The sequence below is a fragment of the Phasianus colchicus genome, chromosome 5 (assembly GCF_987193195.1).
Source record: "Phasianus colchicus chromosome 5, bPhaCol1.hap1.1, whole genome shotgun sequence".
Taxonomy (NCBI): domain Eukaryota; kingdom Metazoa; phylum Chordata; class Aves; order Galliformes; family Phasianidae; genus Phasianus; species Phasianus colchicus.
In genome coordinates, this window is record NC_143440.1 from 34564229 (window position 1) to 34591892 (window position 27664).

The window sequence follows — 27664 nt, forward strand, 5'->3', positions numbered from 1 at the left end:
CTTTTATCCTGCTGGGCAAATTCTTATCACTGTGTGTTGAAATCCAAAAGTGATTAGCATACCAGAGAGATATGCAGTGCCATCCCAAGCTCTTTGTCAGAAAAGAGAAGCTTCATTTTGGTAGCATTTCAAAAACCCAGAAACAAGGGCAGCTGATGGAAACCCTTGCAGCTGTAAAGTCCAGAGTCAGCACTGAGACCAGTATGGGAGCCCTGGAGCTCTCTGTCCCTGCTAAATAGAGATGAAAAAAAGTACACAAATCACTATCTTAAAAAGATTCACAATTTTAGAAGAAAATAAGTCAAACATTTGTGGCTTTTTGTTCTTTTTTTTTTGTAGATTTTTTTTGTAATCTTTGCACCTATTGTAGTCATTTGTGTAAACACAGCATGGTGCAAAATCACCCCAACAGCTGCAGAAAAAGAGAATTATTAATTTAGTCTTGCTTACTGATTACAAATAAAATAAGAGCCTGTGACTGCCTTGGGAGACAAGTTCAAATGCACGTGTATGATTTCAGAAACAATGAAGTGCTACCTATAACTTAGGTCTCAAAGGAGTACAAGTTCTAGAGGGTGATTGAGAACACTGCAGTTAAACATAGGTATACCATACCTGGGTACTTAGCCACATCACCCACAAGATGTACCCTGTCTTCCACCAAGAATGTACACAACTAAGGTACTATGTAGGCACCTGAACAGGCTTTGACTGTAGGCCCTGAAAACACCTCTGTCCCTCTGCCACTATAGTTTAAATACACATTCAACCCACTCTGAACAACAACAAAAAATTTCATAAAGCATTCATACAATCATTTGCTGTTGTTGTTTTTGTCTTTTAACCACACATACTAGAGATGGAATATGCTTATATATTCCCTCTTTCTATTATTTAATGAACTTTTATCTGTTGCAAGCAGTGAAAGTGCATTATTTGCTTTCGAAGTTGTTTTACAACACAAATGTTTTTTGAAGCAAAGGAGATTTTAATCTAAGCTTTCCTTATATAATATAGTTGCAAAAGATAGTTCCTTTCTGTCATGAAAACCAATTCCAGCAATTTCTGTTGTACTTGTAATTGAGCCTCAATTTCCCAAAATATATTTGCGTGTACTCTACCACTTGAAGTTACCAGTTAGAAACTTTTTTTTTTCTTCTAATATTTCCTTATAAATCAGTCCCTTCTACCTACAAGACATGCTCATCCTTTCTCATTTAATCTCACCAAATATAAGTGTTCTTTTCTTCTGCTATGGAATTTCCATCGCTTACCATTCGCTCAAAGCATACTGTTGCTATGGGCACCACTTGGATTCCTCCCCCTTTTGTTTTCTTATATAAAGAAAAGTGGACTGTAAAATGGAGGAGTACCTGTATGCTGGCTATACGTTCTGTAGTGCCTGTAGCCAAGCTTTTCCATAAAACCTTTCCATGCTACCTTTTACAGTTAATACCACCCACCATCCTTGTCATCAGATAAACAGTATTTCAATAGGATAAAACAAAGTGCAAGAACCTGTATTGGCCTCAGTACTCACATTAAGCCATGTCCCCTTACTTTAGCCACCTTGAACTGCATGCTGACATGAACCTCCGGGTCTACTGCTCCACACTGAAAGCACTAGTTATCTCCCAAACACTCAGATTTTGCATAGCTAGCACAGTAGTTTCTCCATTATTTTGTCCTGTAGCACAAAGCACTGAACCGCTTTACATTTAATTTCTCTCCTTAATGAATGCTAGTAAAAAAAGTATGTCTATGCTACTCAGTTGGCATCCAGCATATAGAGTGCATCAGGACTGCAGTACACTATTAGAGGCTACCAGATGGACAGCAGTGCAAGAATTATATTTAACAGTAGTCCAGAAAATCTTATATTCCCAGCAAAAACCTTATATTGTTAACAGTGTCAGCATATCCAGGATATTAATTCAGCCTTCTTTTTCATCATTCCATCATGAAGTTACAGATGATCAAAAGCCTGCAGTATGATACTGCACAAAAATGATGCAAACTCATTTAAAGCAGTATGTGAGATTACTTACACAATTATTTCCACCACAGCATAGGAATATTCCTCTTTCTGCTATTAATATTTGCTTTAAAAAGCATCCAGGTCCTTTATCAGCTCACAGTTTTCACATAAGTGAAATTAGTAGCATTAATCTTCCCTTCTGCAATAAAAAAAAACGTGTATCAAAATTGCTAAGCAATAGCCTTAATGCCATCTGTATTCCAATTCAAATGCTAAACTAGACTCTCTCTGTGTTGCTTGGACACATTACTCTAGCACGGCAGATTTGTTACTATAGCAGGAAAAATGATTTTTTGTGCATCTTGACTTCTTTTTAAGTCAGCTGAAGAACACATTATTGCATTCCATTTTAAGTACTAGGGGAAAAAACATGGGGTGCAGGGAAAACAGACGCTTTCTTTTTTCCTAAAGAGTGCATTAAAAGATTACCAGCACACAGAAGCAAAATCACAACAATGACGTAAAATAATTATCTGTCCTGTGCTTAAAAATGAAAAAGAGTAGTGCAAATTCATGCCATTAGTTTAGCTTGCTTCTCACAGACCCTGCTAGCTGATATTTGTATAACGCAGAATTTCAGCTGTGCTTTTCCAGATTCTGACATTCTGAGCCTAACAAAGGCTTCCCACGATTTCCAGGTCTTTTTGCCCTTCAAGTAAACTGTAACAAGCAAGGGAAGTTGTACACAAGAGCTCCTGCATTAAAGCCCTGCATTCTGTGACAGGCGCAGATTGCCATCTGCTGGTCACTGGCCCATACCTTAAGTCAGACAAAGGGGATTTCAGTGAGGATCTCTGCAGTGGCTTTATTTGAAGAAAATAATATTTTTCTTCAGTTCATTCAATAGGCATGCTGAAAGCACAGATTAGCATTAAAAAACATTTATTTGGAAATGAAGCAAGACTGTTTGGTTATCTTTTTTGTCTAGCTGTGTCTTGGTACATTAGATGGTAGGTGGCAAAGTTCTGTTATTTAAAAGTTGAGGATACATGACAGTGGAATAACGCTGTAGAGATTCTGACACATGCGTGGACATCATACAGTCCTCCAAAATGTGATTCTGAGTGGGAGGACAGTGGGCTTGTATCAGACAGCTGTAAGTGCTGGGGAGCAGCACTACACAGGCAGCCTTTGGACATACAGCAGAACACAGACTCTTCGCACATTTCTGCACCCCCCCAGTATTTCTCCCCACTGCAGAGCTTTAGGCAGCTGGTGCCCTGTGCACTGCAGCATGATCAGTCTGGGCTGCAGTGTTCTCATCCTCAGGCAATGATGCATACAAACCCTCATAGCGTCCATCACACTCCAGTGTGAGATACCCCCGCTCACAACGGCTCAGCTAACTCTTCAGTTGGGCACAGTGTCTTTCACACAATGCTGACAAAGGCGAGGATTCCTGCTCCCTGCCTCAGAGATTAAATTGCCCATGTAAATGAGGACAGTGCAAAAACCGCACTGCGAACAGCCGCAGCCAACACAGGCACGCACTCCATCCTACCAGCTTCACACAGGGCTTCTTGCTGGTCAGGCAGAAAGCACAGCAACACCGAAGTCACCCACAGCAGTGAGCCTCAGGGCATTTCTCAGAGACCAGGCAGAAGCTGAAAAGGGTGCAGCGACCTGCTTCTCTCCCTGCAGTCTCACAGAGCCTCACACGGATATACTATACTTGTGCACTGTGCTTTTCTAGCTGTCAGTTCTCTAGAACAGTAGAAAAGTCTTGAGACAGCACAGAAGCATTTAAATAGAATACAGAGCCTCGTACATAGAGGTGGCTACACTGGAATCACAATAAAAAATATATTTAGCTTGAAAAGAATCTGAACAAGGGAGAACATGTGAATGGCTATACACACACAGCAGCACTTTTCTCTGCAGCATTAGCAGTAACTAGCTGGGTCTGGAAAAACACTGTATGCAGGAGCAGCCCCCGACTCCAAGGTTCCTGCAAGCAGATCACACAGCCCCACCACCCAGCCGCCCTCCTGCTCAGCACTGCTCTCTGCAGAGGAGCTGCAGGGCAGGCTGCAAGAATCAAAAAGCAGAAATCACTCTGCTCATTAATTCAGATGTGCAGCAGTTAGCAACTCAGCACAGCACTCGGCATCACACTGCAGTTTCATAGATACCATCGATACCTGCATCTTGTGTGCAGACGGGTACCTCCACAACCCAGAATTTCTGGCTTGCTGTTTGTTTTCTAAGCAAAGCAGTATCTGAGGAGAACATACTCTCTAGAAGCGGTTGTCTCCTTACAAAAGTTAAAGGGAATGTTTCAAAATAAAAAAAAAAAAATGCTGTGAGCAATTATCATCCTTATTTTTCAACTTCTGAGGAAAAAATATGTGAAAAATCTATAATCCTGTTCTAAAGGAAATTTCAATCCATACTCCTTTATGGCTGTGCTGCCTTCTCTTCCTAATATATCGTTCAAAATTCTTAATGCAGTGCACTGGAATTTGTGTTTTCAGTTTTCACTCCATCACTATACCATCTCTTTCCTAATTAGTATGCTGGATGGCTGCGTATTTGGTACATATTCCTCAGACTGATTCCTTCCTCCCAGATGAATTGTTTAACATTTTTCTACATTAAGCTGCATTTGCTACCTGGCAGTGCACTGCTTAAATGATCCAGAATCTTCTGTGTTCAATTTTGTTCCTACCACCTGCTTTGTTTCCTCAAAAAAAACACATATATATGAAATTTTTTATATACTATAAAAATAACAATAAATATTATAAAATACATTTTTAAAAGGTTTCTACCAATTTCTGCTTGTTATCCACTCTTCTCTAGAAGAAATCAGAACGCTGTTTTTCTAACAAAAAAGTATACTTAGAATTTAATTTCTATGTAATAATTTCACAGACAATTCTGAAGTAAAATAGTCAGCTATAAATTCATTGTGAATATATAAATCTTGCTTTTTTAAGTTAGCAATTAGAATCCATAAATAAAGAGTAAAATCATCATGAGCTCATTCTTATGCAAAATATATATGGTTTTAGAACTTGCTTACAAGAGCAATGTAGCATTATTTCATAATGTACATCTGACCAGGACTTGCATATTTCAGTGCATTATCTTTGTGATCAAACAGATACAGACACAACAAATCTAAGTCCTGCTCTATATTCATCCCACATGAGGTATCTTTAAAATATGCTTTCACAGACATTTTTATTCTAGAGGAAGCAATTTTTATTGTGGCACCTAATCTCTGATTAGACAGATTTTTTTTTTTCAACCCACCTAACGCACTGCTCCTGTGTCTGACTTTCATTTGCAGCAGTGCATGTCTTATTTTCACCACTCTCTCAATTTGTAACAATGAGGAAACTTTCTTCTATTTGGAATTTATCAAAGGGCAGAAATAAAGAAAATACACTCTCCAACAATTGCCCAACAAATTAAGTAATAAATTGCATTAGGGAACATGTACAACTCCACCAACCAGCCCCAGTCCTCTGCTGCCTTGTTTCCAAATGTCCCTCCAATCTTCTGCTCATTCAATTGTGTTGCAGACTTTTTTCCAGGTGGATGACATTCACTTCTGTGTACCAAAAGGGTGATTGGCCTTCTTAAGACTTAATACAAACACTGCATGAGCACTATTCTGGTCCTCTCCATACCCCTAAGAAAAGTTGAAGACTGTTTTAATGACCCAATTTCCTTCAGGCCATTACAAAGGTGTCTCACTTTCTTTGAATCTTGCTGTTTTCATTTCTTATCACAAAGCCATCCCTATAGACACGTTATCACCAGCAAGCACTGCAGGATGGAGCAGATGTAATTTCTTAGCTTTATGCTCCCTTCTTTAATCAGGATGGCATTTATATAAACCTCTCATACCAGAATTTATCCTGCCTTTCTAAAGATCTCTGATCTATAGACTGATTCACTCTGAATACAGTGCAAGGTGAAGTGCATCTCTTTACCTCCTGCACAGTCCAGCAGAAAGCTCATCACTGGTATGAGTCCACACCATTGTGGTAGTCAGTGTAATCAGCAGGGACCCCAATCTGCACACAAATCCAGGCCCATGTGTCCCTTCCTATATGACCTTTCCTTTTGTACAGCAGCCCAGGAACCACACAGGTTCTGGTCACTGCCCAGTAGCTGTTTCTGTCTGTGCTTCTCCTATAGTGGTGGTACTGAATGCCCCCCCACTACCAGTAGGCTTTGAGATGTTACCTACCAACCTACACTGCAGGTCCCATTACTGCAGTGTATACTTCAGTGTTTGTTGGCTTTGTCCCCATCGTTTTGGTTTTGTTTTGTTTTTACGATGGGAATATAAAGAAAAGAGTAGAATACAGAGAAATAACAATACTGCCACACAGAAGTTTTCAGCAGAACAAGGGAGGGTCCAGCATTTCAAATCAGCATCCACCTCATTTCTTTCTCTCTCTCTCAACACTGTCTGCAGCACGGATCGCTTAGTTCTACAAAGGACACATGAGGATTAAAAAAAAAAACACAGAGAAATATATGCCTCTGTGTGAATGGCACAGAGATTAGGGGCTGACTTGCCTCTGAAGAGACTGAGTTTCAGCTGGTATAAACTGGCTCCATTTTATTGACATCAGTGAAGTTACATTATTTACACCAGCTTAGAATATAGCTCAGAGGCTCCAGAAACTCAACACTTTCAGCAAAATAAAAAGGCTGTCACACACTTGTTTATAGCTTAAAAACAATGAATGGGATCTCACAAAGTTCTAGGCAGCAATTTGTTAAGCTAAGAGGGCAAGACCTAGGGGCAAATCCAGAGCTGAAAAGCATTTCCATCCAAAGATTGCTACTATACCAAATAAGCTACCTAGCAACACAGACTCCTTGATGCTAATGAACTTAAACAGCATAGATACATTACCACCTATGGCTCCTTCCCTCCAAATCACCTGTCTGAGCTCAGTAAAATGAAAACAACAAATGTTTTTATACCTGGAGCTGCATCCAGTGTGTGGTGTTTTATCATTTTACCCTGAAGTTCACTGCAAACTGTGCCTACTGATTCAGTTAGAATTTCTTCAAGAAAAGGATCTCCTTGTCAGGCTTTTTACCTCATTCCTGCTCTGCACGGCATCACCAGCTTTGACATGCAGTAGTGCGCTGGTGGAAAGAGAGAAAAAGGAGGAAACCTACAAGAAATCATTTTTTAATCTCGAGTCAGAAGAAAACTTAGGAAACATTCTGGTACTACGTAAGGTTAATATTACAGCAAATAGCTCATCACAGCAGCAAGTATAAAGCACAGTCTTCTTTCTGTCTGTGCACTGAGTGGGCTGAGAGTTTTTATTTCATACTTCATTTACACCTTGCTGAGTGATGCCATAGAAATGGCAGAAGTTTCATCTCCTCCCACTCATGCAGCAGCACAATATGTGTAGCAGCAGCAGCTCCCACATCGCTTGCAGGAAGCTGGGGTCTGATGCCGATCACAAGTTCAAAACTCCTTCTTCTGAGTGACATTCTGAGTTGGTAACAAATTTCTATTTTCCTATTAATCCTTGCTGCAGAGATAACAGCTGATAGGAAAACAGCTTGAGAATTTTAATCACATACACTAAAAAATACTGAGGTTTTCCTCAAAAGTTCTTCACAATGAGAAATGGGAGAGCAAATAAACACAAAATCTGTTTAGAGGAATGCTGAAATGAAGAGGACAAGCATTTGTACACAAGAACAGAGTCTTAAGCAAGCAGAAAAGGGTAAGATTGTATATCCTCTGTTTAATCACTATCAATTCACTGGAAATACTGCAGTCTAACCACATCTGAAAATCTAGAAACTTTCCAGAGGACTAAGAGAAAACTTAAATAAGGTCAGAGGACTGCTAAGAGCAGCCAGTACTGCTTAGGGAAAGTAAACATTCACATCTCAGGTCCTGAGCAAGCCCAAGAGGCCTGACAGGTGCTCAAGGCCATGGCTTTGGCTGACAGTTCCAAAGGCAGCCGATAAATCAAACAGATCTAATGAAAAGACACTGCTCTTATGCTGAGCTGCTCTTTGGTCTGAAACTTTCAGAAAGCAAGAAACATGATCAAGCAGGTTAGTAATGAACTCAGAACTAGTCTGAAACTACTTAATATTGGTTAGTGACCAAGGACTTCTGCCAGCTCCCATGCATTCTACATTTGGCCACAGTCCCATTTGTCCATTAGTACAGATCAACTTCTCACAATGCACCAGAGCAAACTCCATCAACTAACACTCTGCTAGCAGTTTCACTGAAGAGGCCAAGAGCTCAATCTGCATATTGTCTGAATAACTCTGACTGCCAGATCCTGTCTATGTGAAATATTTTTAGCAAAATTTTCATGCTACCATGCAACCACTGTAGAAGGGAGCACAAAAAGACCACCATGCCAAACACAGGTACCAGTGAACCTTGTCTGCTATGAGCAGGAGGGCTGATGTGTCAGTCTGCGAGCACTGCAGTGAAATGTTTGTATAGATGAATAGTAGAGACAGAATCTCTGTGAACATTTTGGTGACTGGCATGAATAGAATGCCAATAAAAACTTCAGTGTTTGCTTGAACTGATTATCAATGCACATAAATAGTATTTTCCAGGTAAAAATCATTGTATTTTAGTTAAATTTTCTCTTTTAATCTGTTTTACCTAAATCCCCTAAAAAAAAAAAAAAAAAAAAAAAAAAAAAAAGGTTTAATAAAAGGTTTAATAAAAAACACTACAATTTTCTAACTTTAGAAATGTCAGCATGTATTTTAACTATTTAAAAGCATTTGTTTTTCTAATAACTCCTTCTGTTGGGAAATTCATTGAAACTGATTCTGGACATTAAGTTCTAATTTTTTCAAATAATAATTTGGGGAGGGGAAAAAAATGTGACCACAATATTACCAGCTCAGTATTGGCCACATAAGCAAATTTTGTTGCCCTTCCAAATTATAGGTGAAGTATTGCATGTTATTGCAAATTAGTGTGTCTTATAAATAACAGAATGAAGAAGCTACATAGAATCAGAGAATGCTGGATTCCTGGGAAACATGCTGCAGTCTTAAAAGTTCTAAGTTTAGCTTTCAGGATACAATATTTCTAATCACTCCAGCATAGTTATAACATCTTTTTTAAAGAAAAAAATCATTGAATAGTTCATTTGCAGCATTCTTTCTTGCAGATTGCAAGACATACATGTGCACAGGAATACCCTTTGCACACTGCAAATTATTTTAGGTCTACAGTGAGAGACCCAAGAGCTGCTTTGATATAGAGAGCTTCACAACAAAGTATCTTGCTTGTAAAGGAATCCTGCCACACTTTAAGCTGCATGCATGAAAATTCCCTAGAACTTGAACTGCCTAAATCAAAGCCAGCCAGCTGACAAACCCAGCACAGAACCAGCAAAAGTGGGTTGCATATTAGTGAAAATTTGAGAGACTGATACATCAGCATGCAGAATCAGTCCAGCTCTAACACTTACAAAGAAACATCAGAATTGCACAGGCTAAGAATGGAAAAACCCTATTGACATGATGGAAAAATCCTACTTATACTTATCCTGTGGGTTTAGAAACAGAAGCTGCTGCTCAGATAAAATGGTCTTTGCCTCCAGAGATGTTGGCAATTTCATCCCACTCATTGCACCCACCAAAACCAACCTGCAGCAGCTCTAAAGGGAGCATGCAGAATGCTTGACCAATTAAAGAAGCAACATCAATGAGAGCAAATGGCAGCTGGTCACACTGCCAGGGCAGCGACAGGCTATGAGAGGAATTTCACAGAAGCTTACCAGAGGGAAGGACTCAAGGCAGACTTGAGTGAGGAGGCCAGCAAAAACAGGAAGCTTGAGCCACTGAGTGAACTGAAACAGAAAAACACAGGTAAAATGGGACAGGGAAAAATCTGTATGGAAAACATCATAAAACATTTCAATTGCTAGCTGGTGTGGAAAATCAGTTATACTCCTATAAATCTTCAGCCTTTATGGAAATATTGATAACAACAAGCACTTTGAAGTTTGATATTTTTACACAGAGAGTTCAAAAGCCTTGAAAAACAGGGTCATAAGCACCTGGATTACACACAGAATGTAGACGCTAAGGACACAGTCAAATGCAAAGCTGAATGTCCAAAAACAAGAATTAATAGTGAGTATGCTGGAGTTGCTTTTCATTTTCAAATCCTTTTGTCTATGTTAGCTGTAAATAAGACCTTTTGCACATTTTCACACTATTACAAAAGCATTTGGAAAAGTATTAGCTAGTATTCCTGATGTTCCCAGACCCAAAACCTTTCAGAACTATTCTCCTTTCTCCTTCCAACATGAGATCAATGAGAACATAGAGGATAGGTTTACCTTAAAACACACACTAACAGCCACCAATTAATTTGTCAGGCAAAGTGACAGGGAAGGATGCTGCAAAGTCACTGAGGAGCTGATAAGATTTGGGAAATTAAGAGCAAATATGGTGGGCAAGAGGGATCTACTGAAGTAGAAGTAATCACAACAGTGTATTTGACAACATTTCCAACATTTGACAAGATAAATCCACCATTCTAATCATTCCACCTATGATCCTTTTTGGTATTCCTATGTGTTTGTACCCTGTCCTGTATAACAGATCCTTACTACATTCTAAATAAAACTAAAAAACAGAAGTAGCGAAGTTCTACTAGTTGTAATTGATTTTGGAAGCATGGGAAGTCACAGAATCATAAAATCATTAAGGTTGAAAAGACCTTTTTAAGATCCTCTAGTTCAACTGTCCACCTACCAGAATAAGTTTTTCCTAATACCCAAATTGAACATTATCTGTTGCAACTTGAGGCCATTCCCTTTTGTTCTATCACTACTTATGTGGGAGGAGAGGCCAACCCCCACCTCATCACAACCTCCTTTCAGGTAGATGGAGAAGGCAATAACATCTCTCCCGAATCTCCTCTTCTCCAGTCTAAACAATCCCAGTTACCTCATCCCCCTTCTCATAAAATTTTTGCTCCAATACCTTCACTAGCCTTGTTCCCCTTTTCTGGAAAGGTCAGAATGAATTACACATGCTGCAAAGACAAATGCCTGCTTGCACTCATAGCAAGATGTGCCTAATATTTATTACTCGGCTTAAAGTTGTCAGCTCCCCACACAAGCAGAGGTGACCCACTCTTGCCACTACAAAATACACCATCTATCACCTCACTGCACTCACACTCACTGTTTGGTCCCATAAACATTCAGCAAGTACTGACGAATGTCAATAGATGCCAAAATAGGAGGCATTACTTTTGGAGTAACCTTTGTATATGGTACTGAAAACATCAATTACAAAATTGTGTGTACAGATTACTTTAAAAAATGCCCTGACAAAAACAAGCATTTTGCAATGAAAACCTTCAATTTATTCCAAAGCCATTTTTATCATCAATAACAACAAAGCTCCAAGAAGATGTTGTGAACAGCTAGTTTTGCCTAATTATCACCTCTTCCCACACCCAAGAACAGCCAGCAATGGTTCGGAATGAGATCTGAAGTTATGATGTTGCCATCTGAGCCAGAAAAAAATTGTTCCAGAATGTATTAACCAGAATTACAATAGCTGTAAGTTACCTGTAGGTTTACAATTCCTCTGTCGTATTTTATATTACTGAACTGAAAAGCGTCTACTTAAATATATATACACATACATACAGGCAAGTGCATATAGATGTGTGTGTGTGTGTGTGTGTGTGTGTGTGTGTGTGTGTACTCACATACTGTCTAAATAACACACACAGGTACAGCTCTTGCTTCTCCTGTCAGCTCTTAACAGATTTGAAATGAGAAAATACACAAAGAATAACAGTGCAGTAAAGCTAAGCATTATGACCTGCATTGAATTTACAAAAGAATGGAGGTGTCCACTATTTTATTTTTTTTTTAAATCAATGACTTTCTTTTCTTGTAAAATGTCTTTTTCCTATATAATCTCAAAAGAGATGGTCATGGCACAAATTACTTAAAAACCCTGCAATGCAATTTTAAGATCACTGCATAAAACATTTCTTCCATCCTTCTAATAATAATTTTCTGAAAGTTACCACTAGAAGAACAATTATGTACAGTTTAAGCATTTGTAAAAAAACTGTTTATCTAGCATCTAGATGGATCTACATGTTTCTCCAAATGGTAGATTTAGCCTTCGAATCTTTGATTTAGCTGACAGATGTGTATAATCTCCAACTATTGGCTAAATATCTCTTTAGATATGTGTCAAAACTAATCCAACAGAGAGAACAAATTCAGTTCACTAAGTTTCCTCCAGATCTGGGTAGTCAGAACTGAAGCTTATGGTGGATACATTTTTTAAATTCAACTTTATTCCTCTTCCTTGATTCAGAAACCAGATCTATTTTGTTCCAGAGGTCATCAGTGTAACCAAATGCTTGAGTTTAGAATTACAGCTTTAAGGACTTTGTTTATAAGAATCTAAAATAGAGCTTAGCCCACAATATTTACCTTTTCTTGTTCAAATGGCTGTGAGGCTGGATAAATAACAATTTTGAAGCAACATAATCAATGAAGTATAACAGAATAAATGATGCAAAGCAACACTTACATGGAAGAGCCACATAGGGGAAGATGACAAGATATTTTGTTCTATGACAATCAGATTATAATAACTCTGAAGATTGTAATGATTTATTTTGTTCCCTGCTAAGGTTCAGATTTCAAAAACAAACTCACATGGAAGACTGTGCATGAAAGCAAATTTTGTACATGATTATGCTCACATCAAAAAATAATTAACATAAAGCAATCCCCTTGTCAGACACTGAAGTGCTGCTTAAAATTAGTAGTCAAAAAAACAACAGAAGGCTTTTCTTTCTTTCTTTTTTTTTTTTTTAAGCAATGATTTTCATATTAAATCTAAGAAAAATAATGATTATAAACAAATAAAATGTAAGTTGTAATACACACACACAAAAAAAAGGCTTGATCTTCACTATTGAGGTCTGAAGTAATGTTATTAGCAGATTAAGCCTTCCCAGGGGGTGCCTAGGCTTTCTTAGTTTTGGTTCAGAATTCCAGTGCTCAAACACAAAAAGCATGTTCCAGCAGAATTCATCTGCTGCTGGAGGGCAGCTTGAAGGCCATTTGTAAAGAAGGAAACTGGGGACTGAGGCTGACCCTACAGCAATATCAGGGAAAGACTACCACCACCACCACCCCCCTCCCCCCAGCTTCCAGCTTGTATTCCAAGGCAGAAGCCTATACACAAGGATAGGGCCTAAACTCAGATTGATTCCTGGGAATTTAAGATGGCTGAAATCTTGTTCCAGCAAATACAGAGATTATTATAAAAATGAAACAAAAAAAACCTTTTCTTGAGGTGGCACATCATTGATTAAAGTCTTCCCTGTAAAATTGTTCACTGCTTCCAAATACTATAATATATATGCACTCATAAAGAAGCATATAAAAAAAAAAATCTGACTTCTGTAAATCTCTGAAGCAAGCCCACTTCCACCAAGTCTCTTCTATTCTGTTGCTGGCTGAGCAACAACCAACAGTCAATCTCCTCATCAGTGGTGGATCCAGGGTAGAACAGACCTCCTACTACCAGCAGAACTTTGAAACAAGTATTCATCTTTTAAAGAGAGAAAATAAATGACTTTAGAATGTTTTTCATGAGCCAAGCTCAGTGTGTCATCCAACTCTTATAAAAATGGATGTTTCTACACAATTACTTGTACTCTGGACTCAATTGCTTCATTTAATAATCAATGCCTCCCACTCTCAGATGTTTGCATAAGTTCTTTAGCTTCTTTTCTAGATTGTAAAAATTGCATGTGTGGATATGTAGGAGTATACATATACATACAGGACAAAAATGTTTATTCAGAATAAACGATTTGGCTCTAAAGGAAATGAATTGGCTGGATGCCAAAGGAATGATCCCTTGAGAAAAAGAGACTAGGAGGGAAATGCCTTTTTTCAAGCGTTATTTCTCAAAGTTCTTATGTCTTGCTTAAGTAGAAAAGAACAAAATGTCTCAGCCATATTTCCCTTAATCTAGTACAAATGCTCATACAGTAATAGGCATCACTTTAATCTTCCAAGCAGCTCCACAGAGAATTACCTTAATCTCATTCTGAGAAGTTACATCTCCTAAAAAAAGCCAAGAACTTCTAGAAAAATGGGATATGGAAGGGGTCCTCACAATACTTTTGCCAACATTCATCCTCAAGCAGTCATCACAAGGTACATCACATTTCCAGGTACTAATGTGTATATAAACCACTCAAAGTGACATTTCCATCTCTGACACCAGGTCCTGAAGCATTACATAAGCATTTGTCCAGTTTCCAGAGTTTGTTCAGACAGCTTGCCATATAAAACAAATCTGAAACTGCCATCTGAAATCCTTTGCTAAATTCACATTCCTCAAGTTTCACATTCAAAGAACACAATTAGAGTCCACTATTGAGCCCAACACATAAAACTAATAATTTTAATTTTAATCTAGTTTTGCCTATTGAACATACTTATCACTAATACTGCATGCTTTATGATGTAAAAGCAAGTAAGTGTGCCACGCATTTTACACATACTGTGCAGATGTATTATTATGCAGACGACCCATACTCCGAGCTGTGTGCATGCTGAGACAGACCACGCAGGCAAGAGATCAATGTGAGGGCACAAGATGAGGAAATATCCCTGATGGTGAGCTTTCTTGATACAGGAACATTTAAGTCACGAACTGGACTCTGAAGTTTCACCTCTATTGATTGCCATCATCACCAAGGACTCATTTCCATGAGTTTATAGAACGTGATATAGCACAGAGACCAACCACACACTGCCAGCTGCTCCAGCTAAACCAACAGGCCTGGGGGCATCACTCTCACTGCCAGCCTCGTTCACACAGGCAGCCATCCTCTGACGAAAACACCCACTTCAGATTTGAGCAGGGCTAAATTGAGAGAAACCTTTGAAATTGAACGGTTTGCACTTATCCCAGAAAGGACCAACAGAAGCAAAGCTGTCTCAGTTCCGTGGAGGTGCACGCACCTGCAGCCCCTCCGACGGCGGCACTGCGGCACTCAGCTCCGCGCCCCTCTCTTCCCCTCCGCGGCAGCTCCCCCCGCGTTAAGCCCGGCTCCTTCTGCCCCCCTCTTCTCCGGGTACCTGTTGGCATGGTCCGTACAGCGTCTGAGCTATATAGTAGCAAAATATCATTCAACCAACAACTGTATTTTTTGTCTTTTTTCTGCCCTGAATTTTGCAATCGCGGAATAGGAAGGGCAGCGAGAGCTTCCCGGGCCGGTGCGCGGCGCAGGTGCGCGGCGCGGTACAAGGGCTCGTGGCTCCATCTCGTGGCCGCAATGCAAACTGCAGCGACACCGCGAGCGTGTACAGCTCCGCAGGGCCGAGCAGGGCAGGGTCACCGCTCCCGGGGGCGCAGCTCCTGGAGGAAATGCGTCCGAGAACTGAATTTGAGTGTTCCAAGAGCTTTTCAATTCATTAAGCTGCCCTGAAAAACCTCTTTGTGAAACCTGAAGTGCTAAGAATATGTTTATATACATGTGTATGATTCTAAGGTTTGTGGGATTTTTTCTCTCCATCACTGATTTTCCTTTCCCCATTCAATTTTTCCTTATTTATTTTTAGGTACTTTGTAGTTTTATGAATATATATTGCTGTTCTGATCTAAGAAAATGCAAGCTGTTTATTCTTACATGTGTGAAACCAACATATGTCAAGCTATAAAACATGTATAGAGGAAAAACAGTCTGGGATGTTCGGAAAGTCTCCTTTGTCTCTGGTGATGAGATACTCTTATTATACAACACAGCCTGTTTGCAACCAACATCTTCCTAAAGTCAGTTTTCTGTGTATCTTTTCTGCGTTAGAGAAAAAGAATTTCACTACAATAAAGAAATTTCTAAACATGAAAAATATACTTGTAGTTTTTAAATCAAGCAATGCGTATTTTAATTTTCAAACTACAAATAATGTAATGTCAAATGGTAATTTCTATTTCTAAAATAAAACAGATGAGATTTTTTTGTTTTTAAATACTCAAACCAATTAGCTAAGAGTAGAATTAAATGCAAGTAGCAGTTAACCCATTGTGACTATGATTTTGTAATGGATCAGTGCAGACATGTGGGTCTGCAGCTAAGAGAAGAATCATAGCCTGAGAATTAGGCAGTGGCCACCTTCTATGTGGACTGGAGGATGTTTCAACACACCACATGATCTTCAAGGTGCAGTCTGTGCTAATTCTGTCACCTCAGGCTTCTTTGTAGTTTGTGAGTTCAGAAGATTTGTGTTCCCCCCACTGAATCTGGTTTAGAGTGCTACTCACTCACATGCAAACAGAATAGACACAATTGAGCCAGGACAAACCATAGAGCCCAGTGTAATATCTCAGCCCTTCTGCTGAGAGATACATAACTTCTAACAAGACAGACAAACTAGATTCAGAGTGGGAAGGCAAAGTCTATCAGCTGTACCATAGCATGTTTGCAATGGAGAAAAAGCAGACTGTAATGAACATACTCTATCAGCTGCTGCCAAGGCAAAACTAACCAGCCTTTGGTCCAAAAGCCTTTGGTCCCTCTCCTCCAGAAAACACTGCTTTGTCTCAGTCAGCAACTAAGACTTATTAGACTCAAAAAAAAAAATTACTCATGGAAACTTCTGCCTTGGAATTCTCTCTTTTTCAGTGAAGTGGTTTGAACTGAGAGGAAAGAGAGAGAGGATCCAAGAAAATATTTTATTTGAGTTTTGAATTAGTTGAAAAACTGATAACATGGTAAATTAAAAGATGTTGTTGCCAGTAAATTTATGTATGTGTATATAGATAAATACATTCACACACAGTAGGCAGGAACATGTAATTCATTTATATTTACATAATTTGGGTCCTGTAGTTGTGCAAGTCTATCACTGACAGTCTTGATTCATGCTGACAGTAATGACTGTAAGAGGGGCACAAGCATAATTAACATGCTTATTGGGCTGTGAGGAGTCTAGAATTCCTGATCTTTGCCCTTATAATTTGCTACATATTAAGCAGCATTGTTTGTGTGATATTCTATGAAATTTGATGTCAATATCTCAGGTAGATACAGAAAAATAATTTTTATGTTTATAAGACTTTCACACAGGGGCAACAGTGCTGAGTGAACTCCCAATTTTTGGAGCTGAGAAGACAAACTGCTACAAGCCAAGATAAAGGACTAATCTTGGTAGTTTAAAGACAAACAAACACACAGCCTCAGTGAATCTGCAGAGAGGTGATCACTCAAGGCACCCTGTCAAACAAGTTTCACAAGTAAGTTATTTGTAGATAATTTTCAAAGATAAATTTGAGGATATAACAATCTACTCCTTGGCAGTTCACAAATGAAAGACTCAAAAATAGCAATCTAAATTTTTCACTATGTTATTTCTAGGCCTTATTATTCCAGTGGTAATGTCACTCAGAGGCAGAGATGTACTATATATATGAGCAGATCACATATATGTACATATGTTTTAGCCCACACTTTAATCTCACAAAGTAATTCTAGATCACTGCACCTATATATTGTTTTTAACAGTATGATGCCCCTGTAGGAAATGTAGACATCTCCCTATAGTCCTTTATCTCACTGAATGCATACATGCCTGAAAGCTTTTCAGGATTAGGGCCAATATGCCTTTTTAACAGCAATGTGCAATCACACATGGCAAGTAGATCAGTAACTGAATGTTGTAATGGCCTTTTGAGCAAGAGGCTGACTCAGCCTCTTCCACAGCCTGTCGCAGAGGGTTTGCCATCCAACTTATATCCCCCGTTCCTGTGCACCATTCCAGTGGTGACAGGTTTCTGGGTGACTGTTCTATAGCTCATGATCAGCTGGAGGCTGGCAGAAGGAAGTGCAAAAAAGCTCTGCTCTGCAAATAACAGGCTGCAAAGAGAAGCCGACGTGAACAGAGAGTGTAAATAAGATGGGGAGGAGGAGGATGTCTGCCAAAAACAACATGAGGCTTTAAAGGCCTGATTTCACTGCTAAAAGTCCAAAGCCTAGCTTTTCCACCTCTAACTGAATCAAACTCTCTTGCAGCTGATCCCTCTTACTCTGTTCTTTCCTACACATCAATCTCTAAAAAAAAAAGTTATCCCACAGTTTTGTGAAACTTTTGACTGAAAAGATATGGATGCGATTCGAAGGAAGCCAAGAAACACTGTGTTCCTAACACCACTACCATCGTCCTTCTCAGTACACAGGACACCACCCCTCGATTAGCAGCATTGTACTAGAAGGAAATACAGATGAGAAAGCAAAATTGTGTGGAATAAGTTATATTTTTGAGAAGGGAACAGCAATAACTAGAGTTTCCATGGAAAAAAGATACCATGGAACCATGTACTAATATATTTGAAATGCCAGCCAGCAAGAGACTCTGAAGTACAAAGGCATTCCCCACCCCACCCAGAAACAATCAGTATGGCCTGATTCCTCTGGAGTTGCTATCAGGAACGACTGCATACTGATTTTTCCCTATACTGGCAGCAATGAGAAGATGCTATAAAAAGAATACTCACCCACCTCTGAAGGTCTAGGCGTACAGAAAAAGCTCCAGAGGGGAGCAGTTAGCCCTTAAATGAGGTCTAAGATCACACAGATGAATTGCCTTCACCTGTGCTTCCAGGGCTGATTGGGTCCTTTCTCCAGGTGCTCAATCAGTTGTTCAGGCCATGACTCAGCAGTTTCCATACACTCCTTGGGGACTAAGTTTCCTTTGTTCTTATCCTGTCATCGTATTGAATATGTTTTGAATATTCATGTTGAATATTCTCAGCTACAAAATGAAGAACTAAGAGTTATTTGTACCATTATTTTCTCAGATTTGTCTGTAGAGTTACTGCAGTTACCAGGCATTACAGATGATTGAACTGGAAATTCAACAGCTCAGAAATCTTAAATATTTATGTAGTTGCCACTCATTCTTGTCTGGATTATTTTGCACCTACTGAGACACTTAGGAGGAGAAAGGAGATCAAGAGAGCAAATGGGGTTTCAGCTACCATATCTATAGATGTGGTCTGCCATCTTCTCTGCTGTTTTTTAAATTTTATGTTTCTATTACAGTGTTGTTTTGCCCTTTTGACTCTGCTTGGAATTCTCTGCTAAACAAAACGCCATTTTTATGCCATTCTACTTATGCTTTTTCATTGTGATTACTATGGACAAGAGATATCATTAATTCCTAATTTCCATACCTTCCTTGGACTTTGGGGGTTATATCACCTGCATAGATACTTTCTAGTTTTGCAAACTGATTGAAGACTTCATCAGCATCTCAACTCCACTTCGAGAACCTTCACAGAACACAGCCAACACCAGTCACAAATACAGTGTTTTGCAAGACTGATAGCTAAATAATTTGCAGTGTACTCCGATCTTCAGTCTTTCAGATAAATTCTTCATTCTCATTCCTTAATTGCTCCAAGTACAAATGAGTGTTCCAGGCAGTCGTATGTTGATTGTCCAGACAGGGTTTCATCAGCCATGGCAGACAAGAGCTTAATCTTTCAAAATAAATTCTGACTACTCATTACAAATGAGGGTTGTTTCAGAGCTTTTTCCTATAGAAACTCTCTCTTTGAGGGATGGCAAAGCATCCAGCCCCACTCCCCATCACAAAATATGACCATCTTGACTTTACCTTGGTGTTTGTGGGGCTCTGCAGTGGGAAACAAATAACTTCCCTCATTAACAGGGGTGGGTGACCCCAGCAGAGCCTGTGTCTATGGAGTGAGCCCAACCCTGCCCAAATAAGCTGTAGTTGCCCCATCCCTGGAAGTATTTGAGCTCAGATTTGATACAGCCCTAGGCAATCTGATCTAGTGCATTATTTAGTGGTCAACAACCCTGCCCATGGGAGTTGGTTGGAACCAGATGATTTTTGAGGTCCCTTTCAACCCAAGCCATTCTATGATTCTATTTGAATCAAAATAAGACCCAAGATAAGATTCAAGCTCTGTGGATGAAATCCAGAAAGCATATGATGGAAGAGGGGAAGCTGAGCTTGACACATACGATGAATGAATGTGGATCAGTCTGGCTTGCAGTGTGAATTCACAGGGCAAGCCACAGAGTACAGCCACCCTTGCTTCTATAGATAGGCAGAGGAGCCCTCTGAAACATTTGGCAAACGATTTTCAGATCACTTAAAAGAAAACTGAAACTTTTAAAAGTTTCCGCATTATAACGTCTGTTTCTCATAGGCCAATTTCTCAACCAGAAGATGTTTTATTTGGAGCTTTTAATTGTTTCTCTTTCCTCATAATGTTAATATTACTTTAAAATCCATTGCGACTCTCACTTTTGCATACAGCAGAATGTATTGAAGCCTATTACCTTTTAGAGACAACATTGAGCAGACAAGCAAAAGGTGACAAATCATCTTTATTGAACTTTTATATTACTCACCAATGCCAATTAGTCTTTACCAGGTTCATTTGGTGCAATACAAAGTGCATGGCATGGAACACATGATGCATATCTCTTAGGCACAGTTCAGGAAGTTTATTATTTTCCTAACACCATATCAAATAATGTCATTAACAACATTATTAGTAACATCTCAGAGGCAGAGTATATAAAAGATTTTTCATTGATTCATGTGCAGTTATTCCTAAACTCTCTACTTTGAGGAAAGATGGATTCAGAAAATAAGGAGGAGTGCTATACTGAGTTGATTGCAAGGTGATAGAATGTGCATGAGTACCACCCATTGTGTCAAATGACTCACACATCCGTCAGGTGTGCTGCATTAGCCTGCAGAAAGCCTTCCATACATGTTGTGTCCTATAAAAAATAATTTCTTTGTCTCTTGATGTCAATCATGCTGATGGATGGGTCTGAAGTGTTAATGAGTAAGCTTTAAAAAATATTTGTGCTCTGCCAGATCTCTGCATCATGTCAGTAGGCACTAAGCTAGGCGGTTGGAAGCAACAGAATAGTTAGAAAGGACAGCTCTTCTTCTGACTCATTTAAAAAAAAAAAAAAATTTAAAAAAATAAATTAAAAAAAAAAAACATGTTGTGAAGCTTTCTCTACTAATTCACTTGAGCCCTTTGTATTTTTTTATAAACATGACTTAACAACATTGTATCAGTTTACCTAAAACAGATTAACTCCAAGTGACTTTGATACTTCTTCAGTTACACTTGCCTTTACATTTTGCTAAGTGTAAAGTCTAAAATCAATGAGCCAAAATCTTGAGTTACTCCAGATTTTTTTCTGGGTAACTAAGACAGACATCTTAACACATTCTGTTTAGTGCATGTCATGCAACACTTTCAGTTTTATTCTGCCATGGAAATAATATAACACAAGAGTGTCTAACTATGAGATACAAGAATTATCGTTTGAGGGGAATAAAGTGTGACTCACAGTTTCCCCAAATTTAAACCTAGAAGAGTTTGCTTTGACTGCCCTATTGGATCTGCTCCAGAGTGAAGCACAGTATGTTTTTCCCATTTCTCTCTACCTAAGCTATACCTTTCAAAGAAATGCACCATCTTGCTCTCAAGATTGCATATTGCAGTGCACTCTCAGTAATGTGTTCTGATGATTATTGACTGTGACTAAAAATGTTTTTTTTTTTTTTCTAATTTTAAGCAATTAAACAAAACTTACAGAGATTGGATCACTTATGCAATCTCAGCAAGTTTGCTGATGACACCAAGCTGAGCAGTATGATTATTACAGCAGAAGAAAGGGATGTCATTAAGAGAGACCTTGATAAATTCAAAAGGTGGGCCCTTATGAACCCAATGTGGTTCAAGAAAGTAAAGTGCAAGGTTTTGTGCTTGGATTGAGCTAGTCTCAGATATGTATGCAAACCAGGAGAACTCCTTGAGAGTAGTCCTGCTGAGAAGGACTTAGGAGTCTTGTTTGATGAAAAGCTTAACTTGAGCCAGCAGTATGTACTTGCAGCCCAGAAGGCCAAGAGTATCCTAGGCTGCATCAGAAGAAGGGTGGCCAGCAGGGATAGGGAGGTGATTGTCCCTCTCTACTCTGCCCTTGTATGGCCCCAGCTGCATTACTGAGTCCAAGTCTGGGGCCCCAAACACAGAGAAGATGAGGAGGAGAGGATCCAGAGAGTGGTTCACAAAGATGACCCAAGGACGGGAACACCTCCTCCTATGAAAATAGGCTGAAGGAACTGTGCTGTTCAGCCTGGAAAAGAGAAGGCTGCTCGGGAGACCTCATTGTGGCCTTCCAGTTTTTAAAGGGAGTTTATAAACATGATGGAAATCAACTTTTTACATGGGTAGATAATGATAGGACAAGAGGTAATAGCTTTAAGATAAAGGAAGGGAGATTTAGATTAGATGTCAGAAGGAAGTTTTTGCTGAGAGAGTGGTGAGGTGCTGCAACAGACTGCCCAGAGAGGTTGTAGATGTCCCATCCCTGGAAGTGTTTAAGGCCAAGTTGGATGAGGCACAGGGCAAACAGATCCAGTACTTGATCTAGTAGCTGGCAACCCTGCCTGCAGCAGGGAGGATGGAACTTGATGATCCTTGAGGTCCCTTCCAACCCAGCCTTTCTATGATTCTATGATTCCATGATTCTATGCCTTTTGTTTGATAATTACCTAAATTTTGCAGTCAATCAAAATAATGATAACATTTTATTTTATGTTAAATATTTCCTTCTCACTACAGAATTTCAAATTCCTTCATTTTCACCAATTCTGTACTGACAGATTTTCAGGGTTTTTTTCTTAAAAGTTTTCAGGAGAAATGTTACTCTTGAGATACAGCTTATTTTAATAACTTTAATCCAAATTTGAAACTAATGAACACAGCAATAAAACCCTTTTTTCACTGAGTCTGCACTACATTTAATTCAAAACAAAATAAAATGAAATCCTATTCTGCAGACCAACTAAGCATCTATATCACAACACGTACTGAATAAAGAATATGATTGCCATCAACACTCTTTTTTTCTTCTTGTGACCCTAGATTTCTGTAGAAGCTATGCCTATGTGAGAATCTCAGCTAAAACCAGTACTGGTTTTCTTGCAGTTTTTCTTACTGGTGAAGCTAATATACACTATATATGGGTCATCTGAGTCATCTCTGTCAGAACACACAGCACTGTTCTGTGCAGTTGTGATCAATTAAAATTTTTAAGAACATGTACAGATTAACACAGATAGATCACTGTCAAAATTACAGAATTAAATTATGAAAAAAAAAATGTAAAATAAGTTATTTTTCATTCTGATGCCTGCAACCTTGGTTAATCTAAGAAATTTCATTATAGATATCATAGTACTTTTCAGCCTTAAAAATTACAATGAAATTGATTAGAACCAGATACCTGGTATCTGTGAATGTGAGTCTGTTCCTCAAAAAATGTCCTGGAACAAAGTTGAGATTTAGTAAAAAACTATTAGCTTGACTCAGGGTGAAAAAAAAAGGGCAGGAGGAGGGGAGTACTCAGCATAATTCTGCAGTATTTGATTGCTTTATTTGTATTTCAGTTTGTTTTCTCTTCTTACCATATTTAGCTTAACATTATTAATAAAACCTCTCTTAAAATTGGAAATGAGATCTCAATCTACAAGAATTAATACAGAGCATTTCACTAACACTAGACTTATTCTTGAAAGCTGAAAATAAAGAGTATATTTTTTAAAGCTTTTCCCATGAATAGTATCTTGTTTCAGCAAATCACTGTTTTCTAACAAAAGAACACTAAATAAAGTTTTCATCCACTCTTCTCCAGGCTTCCAATGAAAAAGTTCAGGTTTTCAGTCTCGTTTTTGTAATACTAACAATTCTAATATGTTACCAAATGGAATAGATTAGTTTTTCCTCAGAAGAGCATATGTTAATGCCAAGCCCCAGCTTGATTGACAGCAATGATGATCAAAGATGCCACTTAAATTGCTTTTCTATTCTTATTGCTAGTGTATTTCCCAAAGGACTCAAACCAAAGACTGAAGTTACACACCATCATTAGCAAGATTGAAAGAAGCACTGAAAATTTTTCTGAGCGGATCCTCAGCTACTGAAACCTGGCACTGCTCTACTGACTCCTTGTTTTCATTCTTTCTCCTTCTGTCTTCTTCTGCTTATGTGTGGGCTGCTGCCCTGCCTCAGACATTTTTTGAGGAACAGACTCACAGAAAGCAAAGCAGATAGATAAAATAGGTAAAAACCTCTGAGCAAATCCATAAGAGATTGAACAACAACCTGAAAATAAAACTAGTTACAAAACTAGCATTTATTTGTCCCAGAATACTGGGCTAAATTTTCAGCTGGTGTAAATAAGGGTAGGTATATCTACTGCTGTACATGGAGCCTGACTTGGCATCATATTGGCATTGGCATCAAATTATAATCTACTTTTATTGATACCACAGGAGTTACACCAGAAAATGAGGTTCTTGCCTGTTTCATTAAGTAAAATTATGTTCTACTCTGCATGTGAATGTTTTGTTCTGTGAAAAGATGAGAAATAAAAACTAGAGAGACCCAATTCTCCTCAGTAACACTGCTATAAATCATCAGTAGTACACCTGTAAACAACGTCAACGCACAAAAAAAAATGTTAAGGATATGATAAATGTCAGCACAAAAATAAAGCATACCTTTCCCAGAATTAAACAAAAAGATTATGATTAAACTGTGATTTTAAAGACCTATGTCACAAGTCTGTAGCTTATTAGATATCTCGCATTTTTAGTTGCAATGAAAAGATGGTGTGTCTGTGAGTAAATAAGAAGATAAAAAAATTGAGAAAGTTGTGATGCACAAAATCTGAAATACTTTGAACTAAAAGTTCTCTGTCACTACACTTCTTATCTCTGTATTTTTTTCTACCTTATTTTAAAACTAGTTCTTTCACAATGGCATCTTCTGTTTCTGATCATTACTGCTTATAAATGACAAAACAATGTTGAAAGAAACGATAATAGAAATGATCTCTAAGAAAAAAGAATGAAGCATACACTAAAGGCTAAGGGAAAATATACTTTCAAAACCATTAAATCGTTTTAAAAAAATACAGAAGAAAAGAATGAAGCATATACTATATGACTGCTGAATTTGACAGAACCCAAGAGAAGCTGCAGATAAGATTTCAGCTGGGCAAGAGACCAAGCTAGAATTCCAGTCAGCCTGGATTCCCCATGATTCAGTGTATTTATTCCAGACTGAGAGAAAAAGGAGGGTGCTAGACCATGGACTGAAGAGTTCAGAGTATATTGTTCTAGATGGTGAAATGAGTATCAGCTATTTAGTGTTTCAGTGCTTTGCTTTGTTTCATGCAGATTTTATTATCACAGCACATAAGATGAAGACAGTGAATGTGCAAGTTCTTCCATCAGCATTGCTTAGTGTCAGCATTGCATTCCATCAGGATTCATAGTGTCAAACATACAAAATTATCAGCAGAATAGTTAACTTCAACTGGTCCTAAAGGAAACATTAGTCTTGGCTTTATTTGCTCAAGCTTTTGAGAACTTGAGATTCATTCCAGGTGATCAGAAATTCCTGAACAGGCAGAGAATACGGAAATTGCCTCTTACTCACACATAGAAACACAATTTGACTCCCCAGTTTGCTACAGATGAAATGAAGAGGTTTCTGTGTCAGAGTAGTTTAAAGCTACTAAGTATAGGATATATCTGTTCTGTATAGCAGATGTTACACCAATAGGCGAACTGTATGACAGAAGGATTGAGTCATTTGGAGGGTGAAGATCTATTTGCAGTTGGACTTGCTATAGATGCTTAAGAAATCCAAAGGAAAGTTAAGCTTGGGAAGGCAGAAGAGCAGAAGGAAAGGAATATATCATAGTACACATCAGTAGAACTAGATGTTTTACTGGGGGGCAGTACAAAATTTTTTCATCAGAGTGTCTTGGTGCAAAAGATGAACAGACACTGAGCTCCCTTGCATTCAAATCTGTAATAAAAAAACTAAACATTAGTAATTCAAATCAATTAATCAAAGGGATGCTAGATGTTTTCTTCCAAGGCAAATATAATATCCTTCAATTTAATCTGACACTTTTAAATAGCAAAGTAAAATGAATTTTGAGATAACTGGCTTAGTAGTGGGAATAGACTGCATGCAAAGAAATCCAAAGTGCCTGGTTAAAGCTATAGTGGTATGATAGACTTCAGCTACTGAAAGAGATGTTTGACATTATGTTAGCTTGAAGCCTGGGTAAGAACTAAGCAGGTGGAAAATGCAAAGAGGCATACCAACAGAAGGTGTCACATGCAACAAGTGGCCAAGTGGTAAAAAAGCCAACAGAATGTCAAGTGACCTCAGTAACAAGAAAATCACCCAATACAGAGATCAATATTAGGCATGCTGTGAGGTTTTCTGAGGAGAGAAAATAAGTTTTCCTATAACCAAATATGCTGTGCCTACTTAATCTTTCCTGAAACAACTCCAATTAGTAACCCACAACAGTAAGCAATGGTCTGTATTAGCACTCTTGAAGCAGCTTATGTGATTGAAGTGGATAATAATTAAATGGTTTCAAGTGAAGTCATAGCCCATAGCTGCAAATCAAACCAAACTTCCCTGTCCATATTATCTTTTACATACAGGTCCAAATTAAAAAATTTTGGGGTCATAAAAAGAGAATTCCAAAAGTCCATTCACCAAAAGAAACTACCAGTGTTGTGTAAATGTAAGGAGATAAATGAGAAAGTAAGGAGATAAATGAGAAAGAATACACTATCTTTTGCCAACCTAAAACACAGTGATGACATCAGTGTGAGATTAATGGTACTGAAGTAAAGATAAAAAAGATTATACAGAAAAAAACAGTATTCAAGGCCCTTAAGAAATTCAAAAAACATTCAATTGTGAATTTAAAATCAAGTCAATTCCTTTGAATAGCAACCAGTTTTAAAGAGAGAGAGAGAAAGAAAAAATTAAAACCCCAATTAATTCCAATGAGGAAGTGTTGTGACAAAACTTAAGCATGTAACTAACTGCCTAGGTAGAAGACCTAACTAACAGAAAATTGTGGTGTTTGTGCTTTTTACAAGATCAATGTGAATCAGTCTGCTGCTCACAGAGTGTTAACAGCATCTTAACATTTCTGGTAAGTTCATGTGGTGTTTTTCAGGTTATTTTATTCCTGCAGTGATTAGTGTTTTCATATTTAGTCACATCTTTAAAAAAGGCTGGGGATTTTGCTTTTCAAGTCACCTATTTCACTTTTACCTAATGTAAGAGATGCGTGGCAAAGCAATTTTTTCTTAGTAATTTCTGTTCAAAATTTTGGCTACATCTCCAAGCACCCACATCTTCTCTGGTTGATCCAGCCTCTCTGCCCTGATGGCTTCTTTTTATTGATGCAACTGTGTAATACTCTAAACCTCATCAACTCAAAAATCAAATTAGTTTAATAAATTCTATAATATCAATTCTATAAGAGAACTCACTTGATTTTCGATAGCTATGCATTCATACATTCAACAATTTATAAAAGGTAATAACTTAAATGGTACACCTTAATCAAATGTCACATTCAGCATATTGTAATGTATTGTACTTAATAGAAGTAAAGACATTTCATAGGAGGTGTGGCAACTAACAGTAGGGACTGATAAAGAAAAGAAG

General features: G+C 38.3%; 1 long non-coding RNA gene across 1 annotated transcript in view; it reads right to left on the reverse strand.

Annotated features, from left to right (window-relative positions):
- LOC116229044 (uncharacterized) overlaps positions 1 to 27664 on the reverse strand; it is a 93360-nt gene that overhangs the window by 27914 nt on the left and 37782 nt on the right. Inside the window, exon 4 of the long non-coding RNA XR_016466946.1 lies at positions 9805 to 9876. This is a non-coding gene — a long non-coding RNA (uncharacterized LOC116229044). The remainder of the gene's footprint in view (positions 1 to 9804; positions 9877 to 27664) is intronic.